Genomic DNA, 16,267 nt, shown 5'->3' on the forward strand with positions numbered 1-16,267 from the left:
CCGCGACCGCGACCAAGAAGCCGCCTCGCCGCCCCGCCCAGATCCTCACTGGCACACTCGTCGAAAGCCGGCAGGGCAGCTAGTTGGGTCCGTGCGCGCCGCGAATCCCTTCGCCGGCCGTCTCCTTCGTCGACGCCCGCAAGTTGTTCGACAGTTTGCCAAGGTACAAATGAACTCCGCTGACGAGTTCTTTTTTCACAATTTCCTTTGCGACTCCGGCGATTCGTCGTCAGATGACAAGGAGGAAATATTGGCTGCCGTGTTGGTCCATCACCACCTCAATAGCCAGCGGCCGTTGTTCCGTGGCTCCATTCCGGGCCACCTTCCGGCGTTGAATCGCAACCGAGAGAGCGGGTATCTCCTTCTTTGGAAGGATTACTTTGATACAACAAATCCGTTGTTCAAACATCAGAAATTCCGTCGCCGTTTCCGTATGAGTAGGCATCTTTTCAACTGTATTAGAGAGGGGGTGGTCAGCTAATGACTATTTCAAGTGCAAAGAGGATGCCGTTGAAAAGATTGGTTTCTCCTCTTATAAGAAATGCACTGCCGCCATCCGAATGCTTGCATACAGAGTGTCCGGTGATCTCATTGACGAGTACGTCCGTATGAGCGAGTCTACATGCCTAGAGCCCTGTATAAGTTCTGCAAGGCTGTTATTGCTGTGTTTGGCCCTGAGTACTTTAGAAAGTCGACTCCTGAAGATACATCCCGTTTGCTAGCAATGAATGCCAGCAAGGGCTTCCCAGGGATGCTTGGCAGCATAGACTGCATGCACTGGGAGTGAAAGAACTGCCCTTCTGCTTGGCAAGGGCAGTATAAGGGCCATGTCAGGGCTTGCATTGTCATACTAGAGGTCGTGGCGTCTCAAGATCTCTGGATCTGGCACTCTTTCTTTGGCATTGCCGGATCACATAATGACATCAATGTGCTTCAGCGCTCGCCGGTGTTTGCTAGGCTTACCGAAGGCAACAACGCACCGGTAAACTTTACTATCAACGACCACAACTACGACAAAGGATACTATCTGGGTGATGGTATCTATCCTCAGTGGACCACTATTGTCAAGTCAATCCCCAACCATGTCGGAGAGAAGAGAAAAAGATTTGCCCAAGAGCAAGAGAGTGCTAGGAAGGATGTCGAGCGTGCCTTTGGTGTTTTGCAATCTCGATGGGGCATCGTTTGGTATCCTGCTAATACCTGGAGCACGCAGAAACGATGGGAGATGATGACTACTTGTGTGATCATGCACAATATGATAGTAGAAGATGAGCGCCCGGAACGTCTGTACGATCAAGGGTTTCAGTTTCAGGGTGAGAATGTTGTGCCTGAGCATGGAGGAGCGGCAACGTTTGAACAGTTCATCCAATTTCGTCATGACATACGTGATTGGGAAACTCACGTGCAACTGCAAAATGATTTGGTTGCGCATATGTGGGCTCATGTTGGCAATCAATAGATGTATCTTCTTTATTCAACTTGCAAAACTATGTGAGACATTTTTACTTTTATTCGGCTTGTAAAACTATGCTATTTTATTGAAACTATGTTTATTTGACTGTATGTTTGGATGCAAAAGCAATGCAAAAAATGAGCAATTTGTTGAAATAGGGCGGCCAGCCGGCACATATGGATCGGCGCGTTGGGCGCACTGCCAACCCAAATCTAAAACAAGGCAGACGGTGGGCAGGCGGCCAATCCAAACGGATAAAAAAATCGCCGTCTGTTTGGATCGACCCGTTGAAGTTGCTCTTACCAGTACCTGATAGCTACGAGTCTACGTTCCTTATTATACTAGTACTATGAAAAACTGAAAACTGAAGGACCTACATGGAATCCGCCGACAACTATCTCTCCTTGCACCGTGCACTGCCGCCGCGGCGCATCTTCGGCGCTAGTATGGACAAAGACCGACGAGCAGAGCTGATCTCGCTTGATAAATATCTCTCCTTCCTCCCTACCAACCCCCGCCCCTCCTGTTCTTCCTCCCCAGATCCATTCCACCACCCAGGGCCTAGGGGCACGTTGCACCCTCCCCCTCTACGCTCGGCCCCCTCCTTCTCCTCCGGCCGGCTCCCTTTCGCCGCGCTCCCTCGGACAGCGGGGGCCCTCCTCTGCCGCGCGCGCGCGTGCGGTGCCGCGGGGCGGTGAAGCTGGTCGGGGAGGGCGAGTTCGAGGCGGAGGTGATGCAGTAGGACCTGCCCGTGCTCGTCGACTTCGTCGCCGGCTGGTGCGGGCCTTGCCGCCTCGTCGCGCCCGTCCTCGACTGGGCCTCCGAGGTACGCACGCGCTAGATGCCGGCCGGCTACCCTGCTGCTTCGTCGTGTTCGTCTAGTTGAGAATCGCGCACCGCCTAAACCACACGCCCAGTTTTCTGGCGTCAAATGATGCTTATAGAGTACAAATAGCAACTGCGGCGGAATCAGGCAGCAGAGATGAATGTTAGCCGTAGGACCTTGGCGAAGGTCTGTGAACACTCAACAGTGAGTGCACGAACTCCATGGCCGCACCTTAGTATACAGCACAACGGGACACTCAACGGCTACCAGCAACCTGGCCTTAATAAAGAGATTTTTTGTAGTACATCGTACTACCCAAAATGTGTACTTGTAGTATCTAGTTGATCCAATGGCCATTACGAATCAGACAAAAAATATTCCCTAGGATAAATTGGTAATTCCCTATTAGGTGGATCTATTCTTTCTTAATTTTAATCATGATAATTGATCTAATTAACTGGATTAATCCCTTTATACCCGACGCCGCGTGTGTGTTCTCGACGAGATCCAGCACGTTTCACTTGCATCTCCGGCCGGCGCAATCGACACGTACATGGCAGTGTGTACGTGCTTGTCCTTGGGCAGAATTCATCGACTAGCAGCCAGCTTGCTTAGGAGGCTAGCTTTCTATTTAGTGCTAGTTTCTCCAAGATCAATCAGCCTACTTATCCTCGTGCACTTGTGCCTCGCTTGTCGCTTCATACGTGTGTTCTTTGAATAAAACAAACAAAAGAGTGATTTTTCAGCTCCCGGGTGCCCCTACACCCTCTATGAACAGTACATTAAAAAAATAGAAAACTAAATCAAAAAAATCTGAAACTTTGCAGCATCTAATATGATCAAACTTTGTAGGTGCTTGCAAGTTTTCACGCAAAAAAATCATTCAAGGAGCTCTATAGGAGAAGATCTCAATGCTTGAAGTTTTGCGCACTTTTGGCACTGAAATCTGAAACTCTTGATATTCGAAGAGCTCTACATGATATTTTGTTATGAAAACTTACAAGAACCTATAAAGTTTGACCTTATTTGATGAGCCCTATGGAGCCCCAAGGACCGCGACTGATGAGCGGTTTTGAACTGTTGAGCAAGAAAAGTGTGAGAATGTCATTTTTCAGAAGAAGAAGAAGACTCAAGTGGTCTTGCAAAAGACTGTAAACTTCAATTTCATTCCCCTTCATGATGAGGATGTTGATGGGATAATTGATACATGCAAAAAACTTGATGTGTACTAGTTTGGACTTCAACCAAAGCTATTGCCCGGAGCTCAACCAAGTCATCTCACGCTCTTTTGAAAAAAACCAAGGAGAGGGGAAAACCTGGCCTCTACATCGATTGATCCACGCAACCTTCAATTAATATCTATAAGCATCTCACCCTTTGCGTTTCGACACCTATCATGGTTCAGCTATTTAGTCAGTTTTTGCTTCGAAGCAACTACATGCGCTTCACGTAAATTTTTGAATCTTTGAATACATGATGTAATTTTAAATTCTTAGTTGAATAGCTTTTCAATACAAAACTGCCTATATAAATGAACACAAGTATATATGAAAACATAAGTCCTCTACAATTTACTCATCTCTTAATGATTTGATTTCTTGTACCTCAAATATATTAATGGGACATTGGAAGAATGCCTAATCTATCAGACTGGGTGTTGTACGTACAGACACATGCTTGTTACTCATCTTCAAAATCATTATAACCAAAGGTGAACGTAATTAAATACAAGACCATGGATTAATGCATGATGATTTGGCCAGGTCTACATTGAGAACCAAAGTTAGACATAACTAGTGGTCAACCCGTGCAAATGCACGGGCTAGTGCATATAATACTTTTTTTGCGGGAAAGTGCATACAATACTTACAGAAATTGAATTATTAAAAACTCATGAAGTAACATATTTTTCAAAAATTAAATTAGTGTGTTGAGTGGTACGCAAAATTCCAATGTATATTACTCAGATTAACTATTGTTGAGGCACAACATTCAAATGCAAATTAATACAAACAAACTGTTTTTTTGGCACGTAATTTTGGCTGTTCGAAATTGAATATGAAATATTACATATGGTACAGAAAATTTAGTTATGTTCTCAATAATGTAGTACTATATTTACCGAAGTCAGTTTGTAATAGAGATGAGAAGGTATTCCTTTCAATCACCAGACCTTTATCAGAATCTTATTGGAAGAACACGTCCACATGGGAGCAAGTCTTATGACAACATGATGAGATGATTTGCCAAACCGATGGGATTTAGTTTGGTATTTAGTCTGACTGTTGAATTGCTACATGTGATGACCTTTTGAGGTTACTATGGAACCAAATACGCAATCCTGGGCGACATGATTCAGTTTGGCTTATGAATCACAATGCTGACCTTTTTTGAGTTTACTGTGAAATCTTAGTTGTAACCCACCAGCAGATACATGAACTGTATAATCATTGAATCCATCAGCAAATGTAGAAAGACAGTAAGAAGGGTCGCAAATTTAATATATACATGCAAATGTAGAAAGACAGTAAGAACTACACACACGTGAAGCCGTATCAGATTGCTTCAAAAAGAATTATTAGATTGAATCATCGCCGTTGCCAGGTGGATTAATTCAGAACCAAATGAATTTCCTTATTAAATAATTTTGTGATTATAAATATATAAGAACTCCATAGTGGGACGGCGGCGCGCTCGCATTGACCAAGCAAAACCAGTCCTAAAATGCCACACCGCACGATGCATCAACGTCACTCTATCTTCACTCTGTCTTGTCACTACAACAATTATGTCCTGGATTGTGCTATGATGGCACATCACCCCCACAACACATGCCCAGCGTACCCTTTCTAGTGATTTTCATGTGGCATCCTCACCTCTTTTACCAATCTTTAATTGTTGATGAAAAGAATAGGACATATAGAACTGCTAGGAAAAGTAATACTCCCTCTGTTCCTAAATATAAGCCTTTTTAGAAATTCCAATATAGACTATATACGGAACAAAATGAGTAAATCTCCACTCTAAAATATGTCTATATATATCCGTATATAGTTTATATTGAAATATCTGAAAGAGCTTATAATTAGAAACGGAGGGAGTACATATGCATTGTGTTGTATCGAATATCCATTTTTGAGCCCAAGCTCATCTGCACCCGGTCAAGAACTAATTTCACAAAAAATTTACAAATTAAAAAAAAACTATTTTTCTGCATGGTAGATAATTTGATGAGTGAGGTGCGCTTCAAATTTCAAGTCATTTGGACATATGAGTAGCTCTTAGCAAAAACGACAAATTGGGTCAGAACAATACATGAACAGTAAACATTTTTATTGTCCCCAAATCTATCCTTTTTGCCGAGAGTTACTCAGATGTCCAAATGATCTGAAATTTGAAGCGGACCTCACGCATCAAATTATCTACTGTGCAAAAAATGATTTTTTTTTATTTTTCTACTATCTGTTTTGAATTTTTTTCTTCAGCGCGGGTGCAGATGATCCTAGGCACTGAATCGCCGCTCTCATGCTTTTATGATGAAAGTAATGTGCGACAAACTGCATACTTCATGTAATATCTAAGCAAGACATAATGCAAGAATAGAGATAAAGCAAACTCAGGTAGCTCAGTAGATAGTTTCACCTCTTATAGTCTTACCTAAGATGCCGGTTGGCCTCATGCACATAAACATCAGTCGGCTGTTTATCCCAGGTTTTCTTCTTTTTGTTGATCTCCATATAAAAATAGATACAACCTTCGCCTAACTTCCTTGATGACTGAATCAAGTAAGGAAAGACAACTCACGGCTATGGTGTACTATCTTCTTTCTTGAAAGAGTGTACTTTTAACTTTGTAGAAAAGTCAATTTTTTTATGTTTGACCGTACTTATACAATAATACACAAATATTTATACCATCAAATTAGTGGCATTTGACTCATGATAAAATATATTTTCATCATATACATATTTGGTTTCACAAACATTGATATATTTTTGCACAAACTCGGTCAAATTTTAAAATAGTTTGATTCTCCAATAAAGGTGAAAGTACACTCTTTGAAAGATGGTAAGTACACCAATTCATGCCATGAGTTGAGGTAGAGCTCGCGCCAGGTGCCAATTGCAAGCAGGCCTGCTGAGCTAGAACTCACGGCTGCGGCCAATGGCAAACACGTAGCCTGATTTAGATTTTGTTTTTTGCATTCATGTTCTTGATGGTGGCTCAAGTTGGTATCTTTCTGACCTGACTTGGGCATGGTGCAAAGCAACGAAAAGAAAATCATGAACAATATCAAAAAGCGTGGTAGAAAAAGAATTCTATGTATCAAAAGAACAAAAATTAAAGTAGATTCAAGTGTAAGGCAAGAAAAACAAATTCAGAATAAATAGTGTGAGAGAATGAGTCTGATCTACGTAGATGTGAAAAACAGTTTGCATGCAAATAATAAGCTCTAGGCCACGATCTGTGCCAAGATTTATGAAGATTGATGACCTGTTTAATGGGAGGGGAAGAGACCTTGAGCACACTGGATCCATGCCCATTGTAGATTTGGTATCCATGGGGAAGAGACTGTAGGTAGAGGAAGAGACCTTCAACACATCAAATCCACATCCATTATAGGGTAGAGGAAGAGACCTAGTAGATTTGGTTTCCAAGGGGAAGAGAGAATCCACGGGAAGAGATAGAGATTGATGTTCGGAGTAGGTTTTTTCTCCAAAAAAAAAACAGACAGATTCTTAAGATGGGTTTTCTAAAGAAAGATGGAATTAGGATCGTACAATTTTAGCTATTTCTAAAACCAGGACATGGCATGATTATATGAGTTGATCTAGACCACAATAATTCGGTCCCACCAGATGAACGGATGGTAATTTCTAATTAACACGGTAATTTCATGGGAGTCTCTAGCTATTTTTAAAACCGAGACATGGCGTGATTATATGAGTTGATCTAGACTGTAATAATTCAGTCCCACCAGATGAACGGCTGGTAATTTCTAATTAACATGGTAATTCTAGGGGAGGCGGGCCTCTATTTTTTTTCAGGGTTGGGGGAGTCTCTAATTAGTAGAGGTATAGATATATAGATACATAGATACATAGATTTAAGGATGTGGCTAGATCTTAGTCGACCGAGACTTAAACAAGTCATAACATATAGTAAAAGGGAAGAAAGAAGAATTCTAAAAGAAATTTTGCACGGATCTTCACATAAGATCTAACGAGTATAGTATTAACTGAGATTTGGTTAAGTCCCAATCGATCGAGATTAAGTAAGAGAGAAGTTCATGTTACAACACTGAACTACCATCAAAGTCTAAGATACAGCCATGAACTCTAAAACCGTCCATTTTACAACATTCAACTTCCAAAACTGGTTAAAAACCAACCCTAAACCGGTTTTGACGGTTGAACGTCCAGTCAGCCCGCCACAACATCCAGCCACCCAACCCTAGACCACCTAAAGGCCCACTTCTCGCACAGCCTGCCCAATCGTCCTCCACTTCGCTGCCGCCGTGAGCCCGTGATGCGTGGAAGACGCGGGCGCTCCGCGACGCCACACCGCCGCCCGCCTCTTTCTCCTCTCCTCCCTCCTCCTCACGTCTCCTTCCTCTCCCGAGCGCGCAGCCACACGCGCCCGCCTCGGCCAGCCCCGCCGCCGCCATGGCAGGCTGCCGGACCGTCCCCACCATTCCGCCACAAGACCACCTCGCCCCGCCGCCCTCTGCCACCTCACAGCACCGCCTCCATGCGCCGGCCGGCGCCCGAGGCTCCCCTGTATGCCTGCGCCGCCCGAGACAAGCCCGCCTAGTTGCAGCGACCATCGACGGCCGCCCTCGCAATACGCAGCCACCGTGGCCAGCCCTACACCTCGCTGCCCGAGCCACTGTTACGCCATCTACCTCCGTCCAGCAGTGGAATGTAGGGGCTGGCTGCAGGTGCCGGGGTGCCTTCCGCTGCCACATCGCCGGAGCTCCACCCTCGTCCGTCGGCCTCCATCGGTGCTCTCCTCTGCCGTGTCCATGGCTGGTTTGAGTGAGGAAACATTGTTTTATTTTTTTTCTGGGTCCCGCATGTAAGTGACTGGCTAGGTTGACCGGGATTACTGACTATACAGTCAATGGGTCAAACCCAGTCAACAGGGTCAAAACCAGGGTTGGGGGAGGGGGGTTGATTCATGGACGGTTTTCAGAGTTTGGTTGATTTTTGGACGGTTTTAGAGTTCAGGGTTGAAACTTTGACTTTGCCGGTAGTTCGGGGTTCCTGATAATTTAATCACCTAATCAGTGTTTGCCTATTTCCAAAGCAAGGGTCCTTACAAATAGGAAATTTCAGATTTTTAAAGTAGACCAAATAAATTGAAAAGAGAGAGTATCCAGCGTGAGCCCCCAAATTCAAAGACCAGGGTTCTTAGTTTCCATGAATTATAATCTGAATTCGTCAAAGCCCCCAAATCCAAGGACCCGGGTTCTTGGTTTTCATGAATTAATCTGAAAACAAGGGAGTATCCATCAAAGCTCACAAACCTGAAGATCATGAATTAATTGTAAGCTCTCAAGGAACAAAAGTAACCATCTTTTCTTGCTACCGTCTGCATTGACAAAGTAACTGTGACTACATTCAGGGGAAGATTCCTGATATGTCCTGGCAGCCAAGAACAGTAGAGGCTGACAGGAAAATAGTTTTACCGATGGCCAAATGGTAGAAAAACTATATTTGCGTGACAGGTCGCTTCCAACAAAATTATTCGTGTGGTTGTTTGTGGTTTTGCTTTAATTTTGGCTCAGCGTTATCCTATTTCACCTATGATTGAGGGACATGTCAACTGTTAATGGGTTGCGAGTTGTGACTAACGACTCTCCATCTTTTGTATTTTTCAGGTGCATGCCTCAGGCCGCTTGATATTCTCAATAGCCGCCATTTTCTAATCGTAGTAGGAGTCGTAGGACTACTAGGTTATACAATATAAACTCCAAACTCCTAAGCTAGGCTGGACCATATACATGCAGTGAAGGTAATTGAAAATTGGTGATTTTTTTTTTATTAATGGTCGTCTCATTTTCTGATCGTACTAGTATAAGATTTGATTCAGTTAGTCGTACATGAATACTGCCGGCTGGCTGTAGCAGTCTTGTTGGCTTAACTAACTCAATCATGCACCGTTTGCACTTTCCTTATCCGTCCCTGTATGCAATATGTGTCCTCGAGTGGCGTCCTGATCCTGGCTAGCATCGCAGGTCTCAATCACTTGCTTCACCCAGCATCTTGTTCTAATTCCCTTCCCTCGATGTGCACACTGCAAAGTGGATCATCGTTGTAACACATAGATCGTTGCGAGCAGTTTCAATTCATTCGGCGAAAAGGTTAAAGCTCACCCTCACATTTTTCATTCCTCTTTTTGGAGAATAAATTTTTTTGAGTCTCTTGTTCTCTCCTTTTTCTTTGCACTCTGATTCATGTTCATTCCACGTAGGTACAACGACAGAGCAGAGAGAGAGAGAGATATATAGAGAGAGAGAGACGATGGCTGACCTGGCCATCGGGTTAGCACACGGCGCGGTAGACTCGCTACTGGGACGCCTCACCAGGCTCATTGAAGACGAGGCAAGGCTGCTGAGCGGCGTCCACAGCAACGTCCAGTACATCAAGGACGAGATGGAGAGTGTTTATGGATTCCTCCTCAATTTCGTTGATGGCGACTGCACGGACCCGCAAATGGAAGTGTGGACGAAGCAGGTTAGGGAAGTCGCCCGTGAGTGCCAAAACTGCGTCGACATCTACGTTCACAAACAAGGTCCTGCTGCCGGTAAATTTAAAATTGGAGATTGTATCCGTACAATGATGCACAGTTCTCCTCAGTTTTCTCCTCGGTCAGAAATTCCCCTCAGGATGCTGCCGAACCGGCACAGGCTCGCCACAAAAATCAAGGAGCTCAAAGCAAGGGCTCAAGAGGTGAGCGAAAGGCGCGTTAGGTACGGCATCCGCGATCCTACTGCTCGGATGAGGAGGGAGAATCAACTTCAGGAAGTTGGGGAGGACACCAACGGGAAGGAAGACCCCAGGTGCATCTTCCGGATGCAGAGGCCGGGGGTCATCCCTCTTTTCTAAAAAAAAAAGGAGCCTGCATTTGTTAGGCGAAGAAGATGAGTGCCCAGCTGAGATTTTTGAGGGTGATATGAAGATTCTGGTATCTTGGTTAATTGAGCAAGAGACACAAACGGATATGCTGGTGGCCAAGCAATGGACTGGGCCAGAAGGTGAGGTGCCATCACAGGAAATTCCCATGGGGGAGTGGACAGAGAGCAAGGCCGACTCAGTTTCAGATGCGGGAACGTCTTGGCAGGGGAGGAGCAAGAGGAGGCCAGGTGTGGCAACAGTGGCCTCAAAGAGATTGATGTTGCGCTCGATGTCCAGAAAGAAGATCCTGGGCCTCAAAGAGCAGCCGGCTCAGCTACAAGATAAGATGCGACAGCAGGATTTTCAGCTGGGATGTATTACAGGGTCAAGAGACAAGATGCCACAGGAGAATTTTCAGCTGGGGTGTATCACGGCATCAAGAGACAAGATGCCACGGCAGGATTTTCCGCTGGGGTTTATCATAGGGTCAAGAGACAAGAAATCAGGTCCCAAGGTCATCTCAGTTGTGCAACAGCGATCATGTGATCACAATCAGAATTATGCACGGAAAGTGTATGAACACAGTCAGATAAAGCATTTCTTCGATTTCACATGTTGGGTGACGGTCGGGGAAACTCACGTCGAATGGGTATTTGATGACATACTCAAATCCATGGCATCTCACAAGACGGGTTTGAGAGGTTGGCAACAAACCAAGTATTTAGTCGTTCTTGATGATGTCTGTGATGAATCACTATACCGCCAAATCATATCTAGATTCCCTTGTACTGCTGCTGGTGGTCATTCTGCAGTTCTAGTGATCACCCACTCATATGCTCTAGCCCGTTCCTGCTCTCCAAATATCTTTCCGCCTCTAGAGCCTCTTGTCAAGTTCTTCTTTGGCAAAGCGGGTTGCCTTGTTGAGAATAATCCCAACAATTACACCCTGAAGCAAGTCATTTGGTCCATTTTGTCAAAATGTGCACCCAGTCTCTTGTGCCTCAAGTCATTCTTACATGTTCTCTATGTCAATCCTATGAGGAACATAGAAGAGCTTCAGAGCCTCTGCAATGACCTAACTAGTGACTCTCCTGGCAATATTCGGCACATCTTAATGTTCTGGTACAACAACCTCCCTCTCCATTACAAGAACTGTTTGATCTATCTATCTATCTTCCCCCAAAATGATGGCGGTCATATCAAAAGAACGAGCCTAGTCAGGCGATGGGCAGCTGAGAACCTGATCACCGGAAGAAACGGGTCAGCTGCACAGGATGAAGCTGAACACTGCTTCGATGTGCTTGTTGCGAAAAGATTTCTTCTTCGCACGGGCACTGGTGCTGCAGGCAAGGTCAAGAGTTGCAGGGTAAACAATTTGATATCAAAGTTCATCAGCGATATTGCCAGGGAGGAGAAGTTTGTGGATGCAGATCTCCAGCCAGATTTCGGTCACCGGATATCCATTCACAATAGAAGCCAACTGCAACAAGTCTTAGGGACACTTCAGGCATCTCCTCGCCCCAGCTCCTGTTGGAACATTCGCAAGCACTCAACTGATACTGAAGTTGGTCAAACCTTGGATGACTTACCAAGTTCCTTGAAAGGCTGCCCTCATTTGCTGGTCTGGGGTTGCTTAGAGTGCTGGATCTCGAAGGCTTTGATGGTTTGAAGGATTACCATGTGGACAACATCTGCGAGATATTTCAACTAAGATATCTGAACCTTCGGAGGACTAAGATTACCAAATTACCCAAGAAGATAGAGTATCTTCAACAGTTGGAAACACTGGACATTCGGGAAACAGCTGTAAGATCATTTGCTACAAAAGCTGTAGTGCTTCCAATGCTAAAGCATATGCTAGCTGGGTACACTCAAGACCCAAACGAAGACATAGAGTCCTTTTCCACAGTGTGCATGCCTAGCAAAATTGATAAGGCGACAAATCTGCAGATACTGTGCCATGTTGATGTTTCTGGCAAGGAAGATCAGCTGGTTGAGATTGGGAAGCTACTGGAGCTTAGAAAGCTAGGTGTTGTATTCCAAAGCAACAGAAATAATTTCAAGCACTTGCTCCAGGCAATTGAGAAGCTGAACAAGAGCCTCCTCTCTCTCTCACTCCGTGTGGAAACAACACAAGGCCACGAGATTACAGACATTAATGCAGCAGAGCCTACAGCATTCTCACCTCCAAAGCATCTTCAGAGCCTAAACCTTTGTGGCGTCAGGGGAGGATTGCCTCGTTGGATCAAGGAGGTCCACAAACTTGCAAAGTTAACTCTGTGTGAAACACATTTGGAAGAAGGCGACATAACATCCCTTGGCGAGCTCATTGGGTTACGCTGTCTCAGGCTCCGGCACAGGTCGTATGTCCAAACCAAGCTGACCCTTCAGAAAGGAGCATTCAAAAATCTTGAGTTTATTCTCATAGAAGGATCAGACATTACTGACATCAGCTTCCACAAGACCCCCAAGATAGAGAAGATAGTTTGGAAGTTCAGAGAGATGAAATCAATTCATGGAATCAGCCGCCTTCCACGCCTCAGCCGGCTTGAGCTCATTGGCAACTGCGACCCAACTGCTACCAAAGAAGCACTTTTCAACCATCCAAACCGGCCTGTCGTAATTCACAATGGACAGGTAATAAACAGTGGCGGGCGAAGATGAGTAGAGCCACTTGAGTGCAATTCTTGGAGAAGGCTAGCTGCTCGCCGGGAATCATCGGGTTGCATTGTGCTTGTGTGTTTACTTCCTGTGTTTGCTTTCCTGTGTGCTGTTTCAAAATAAGCTTGTAATGGTTTGCCTCTTAAATTTCCATTCCCAACTTTTTATGGTTTGATTTGCTGTATCTTAAATAAGCAGACATTAAGACGAATACCCGATGTATCAGATTGATATTTATGCATGGATTGCGGCAGTTTCCCTTATTTCCTTGACTGATCTTTACGTCGTTATGTTTTGCGTGACGAATCTTCAGAATTTGTGCTGTTTTATCACAGTTTGTAATGAAACAGGGGGGCACTATCCTGTGAATGTTCTTAGCACTAGTTTATTGGGCACATGAATATTGATCCAGGGCAGCAGGCAGAGATCTGAACCTGACGAAACTGAAGAAGAGGAAATCAACACTTGAGGCGAGCTGACCAAGCAGGAGAAGAAGAAGACAAGTGGGTGGACCCCGCAGGTCAGCCGTGGTTGATAGAGTTATTTCCTTGTCGGTGTGAGATTTGTTCCCTGTGAATGATCTGTTGCACAAGTAAGAGTGTAACGGTCAAGCTACAAGGATTTCATCCTGGGGATACCAACACCATTTGGGTTGTTTTTATTATTGAAATCTGGTGATACCAACACATGCCTCCAAAAAAGCCCCGAGGGCCATCATCGGAGACGAGGAGAAAGAGACACAGAAGGAGAAAATGGCGCCAAGTTGCTTTTTTTTTTCATTGACGAGAAAACCTCTTTGCGGCGTTATACATGGGCCACACGAAAATGCATGCGTACCGGATATACCAGGCGTTCCCTCAAACAAAAAAAAAAGATATACCAGGCCGAACGAGGCCGTGGGCTGGATTGGATTTCGGCGCCTCACGATGTCGATCACAAAACAAACCCGCCCATTCCCTCAAAAAAAAAACCCCCGCCCGTGCCTTCATCGCCAGGTGGCACCTTCCAGAAGATTCCGCCTCATCGGTATCGTGCTGCGCTCCTCCTCCCTCCCGCCCATGGCATCCGCGCCGAGCACCATGACAGCGACGTGGAACCTGCGATAAAAATGCTGGAAGCAGGTGACAGGCATGCTTCGACCATGGTTGTCCAGATTATTATTTTTGCTGGGAACCGCGACCGTCCCCGGAGAGAAGAGAATGGTGAGCGACGGCGAGCTTCGAGGCCGGTATCTTGCTCATCCATGGCAGGGGAGGAGGGAGTCAACGGGGGTTCATCCATGGCAGGAAAGGGGGGAGGGGGGGTTCTTTCTGCGTTTTGACGTGCGGCGGCGCGAGGAGGAAGATGCGTGAGGGGACGAAAGAAGAATGGGAGCCCGATCAGACGATTGAAAAAAGTTGCAACGGACGGCTGGGCAGGCGACCGGTAGCAGTCGCCTTTTCTGCTACTCTTAATGGCTTTTTTTTGGGCGACGCTAGGCGCCGGCGCACCGGCCGAACGGTTGGGCCGGTCCAGCCCTGACCGCCTGATCCAGCGGTAAACACCGTTCAGATCTGTTCCCCGCTTCGTCCTCCTCGCAGTCGCCCCCCTCCCCCTTCCCCACGATGAAATTTGGAATGCCCTCGAGCGCCGCCGACGCCTCGCCACACCCCCGCGAGAGAAACGACCGAGCTTGAAGCACCACCGCAGCGCCCTCGTCGACCGTCCTCGTCACCGGTCGCCGCCCTCGTCCCCCAGCTCCACCCATGCAACAGCTGCACCCTCTAGTTGCAGCTCCGCGTGGCGATGGCTGTAGCTCGGTGGCAATACAACACCGCCCATGCCGTTGACTGCCATGCCAGGTTGAAGCTTTTTTTCCATGGCCGTTGAAGCTTTTTCCAAGGTTGAAGCTTTTCACAAACCGGTTGAAGCATTTTCACACATCGGTTGAAGCTTTTTCCCGCCGCTCGAAGATATTTTTTCACGGTTGAAGCTTTTTATACACGATTTTGCTGCAAACGGCACGACGAAAATGCTACAAACCAATGGCCATTTTTGCTACAACCAAGGAGGCGACGAAAGTGTGGCCGGCGACGACCGCCGGTGGTTGTAGCAAAAATTACCGCCGGCGGTAGCTTTTTTCGCTGCCGGTTGAAGCTTTTTCCCCTTACGGTAGAAGCTTGTTGAAACTTTTTTCGTTTTGAGCAACGCCTGGGTGAAATCTTCGGTTGAAGCTTTTTTCATTAAAGGTTGTAGCATTTTCTGTAGACGGTTGTAGCTTTTCTCTATGGCACTGAACGCTTGCAACTTTTTTTATATCCGGTTGAAGCTTTTCATCTAGAGTTCGAAGCTTTTTTTTTAGCGGTTGCAGCACACGGGGGGCTGTGCACGGGGTCTGCAGTGCCTCGCCTGCAGGTTCGCCGGGATACGGCGCCCCCAACAGCGGCGGCCATTGGGTGTCAGGACCGCGGCATCGTCATGGCCGTGGCCGAGGCCTGCGAGGAGTTGGCTTGTCACCGGAGGTAGCGGCCATGACGTAGAGGAGCTTCCTGCGAGGAAGAAGGAAGGGATGAGGACGAACGGTTAAGAGGATAAGGTTGCGTAAAGAAAAAAACAATTTGTGGGCCTAGCTGTATGGAGTACAAAGGGATCGCGAGGCGTACGATTGAAAACAGATCCCGTGGCTCGCGCTCGACCGGCGCTGCGTTCGGCCGGTGCGCCGAACGCAAACGTTTCCCTTTTTTTTTGCACATATGTGGGTTGCCTTATTAGCTTCCCGCCCATATGACTAAGAGAAAATTTATAGTACGGAATTCCGTCTTTGATCTGAAAAGATGCATGGAATTCCCAAGCGCTCGTATTTTGTCGGGTTTCACAGCCACCCACTTTTGCGGCGTGGCTTTATACAACAGTGGGGGTCAAGCCCATCTTAGAGGCCAACGGAACACCATCACGCACGGCATTGCTTCATGAGACGGATCTCTCAACTCGAGAGAGGCACATACAATTCGCTACTTCGATGGACATTTTCTCAAAGAACATCGGTAGTAGACGTGACATGATCCATGGACCTCGCGATGGGCGTGAGGCCGGTTGGTTCTCGCAACCCCATGTTGGAACGGAGCATTGTTCTATATAGCATCCAAGCCGATCGCCCTCACGCAACTCCGATTTCTCTTTCTTTTATGCGAATAAACTCCTATTTCTCCTCGTAACCCCATAGCTCAC

At 46.2% G+C, this 16,267-nt stretch overlaps 1 pseudogene; it reads left to right on the plus strand.

Moving 5' to 3' along the window:
* Positions 1 to 9,805: 9,805 nt before the first annotated feature.
* LOC119366377 lies at positions 9,806 to 13,235 on the plus strand (annotated as a pseudogene).
* Positions 13,236 to 16,267: the final 3,032 nt, after the last annotated feature.

This window comes from Triticum dicoccoides, chromosome 2B, assembly GCF_002162155.2.
Source record: "Triticum dicoccoides isolate Atlit2015 ecotype Zavitan chromosome 2B, WEW_v2.0, whole genome shotgun sequence".
NCBI lineage: Eukaryota > Viridiplantae > Streptophyta > Magnoliopsida > Poales > Poaceae > Triticum > Triticum dicoccoides.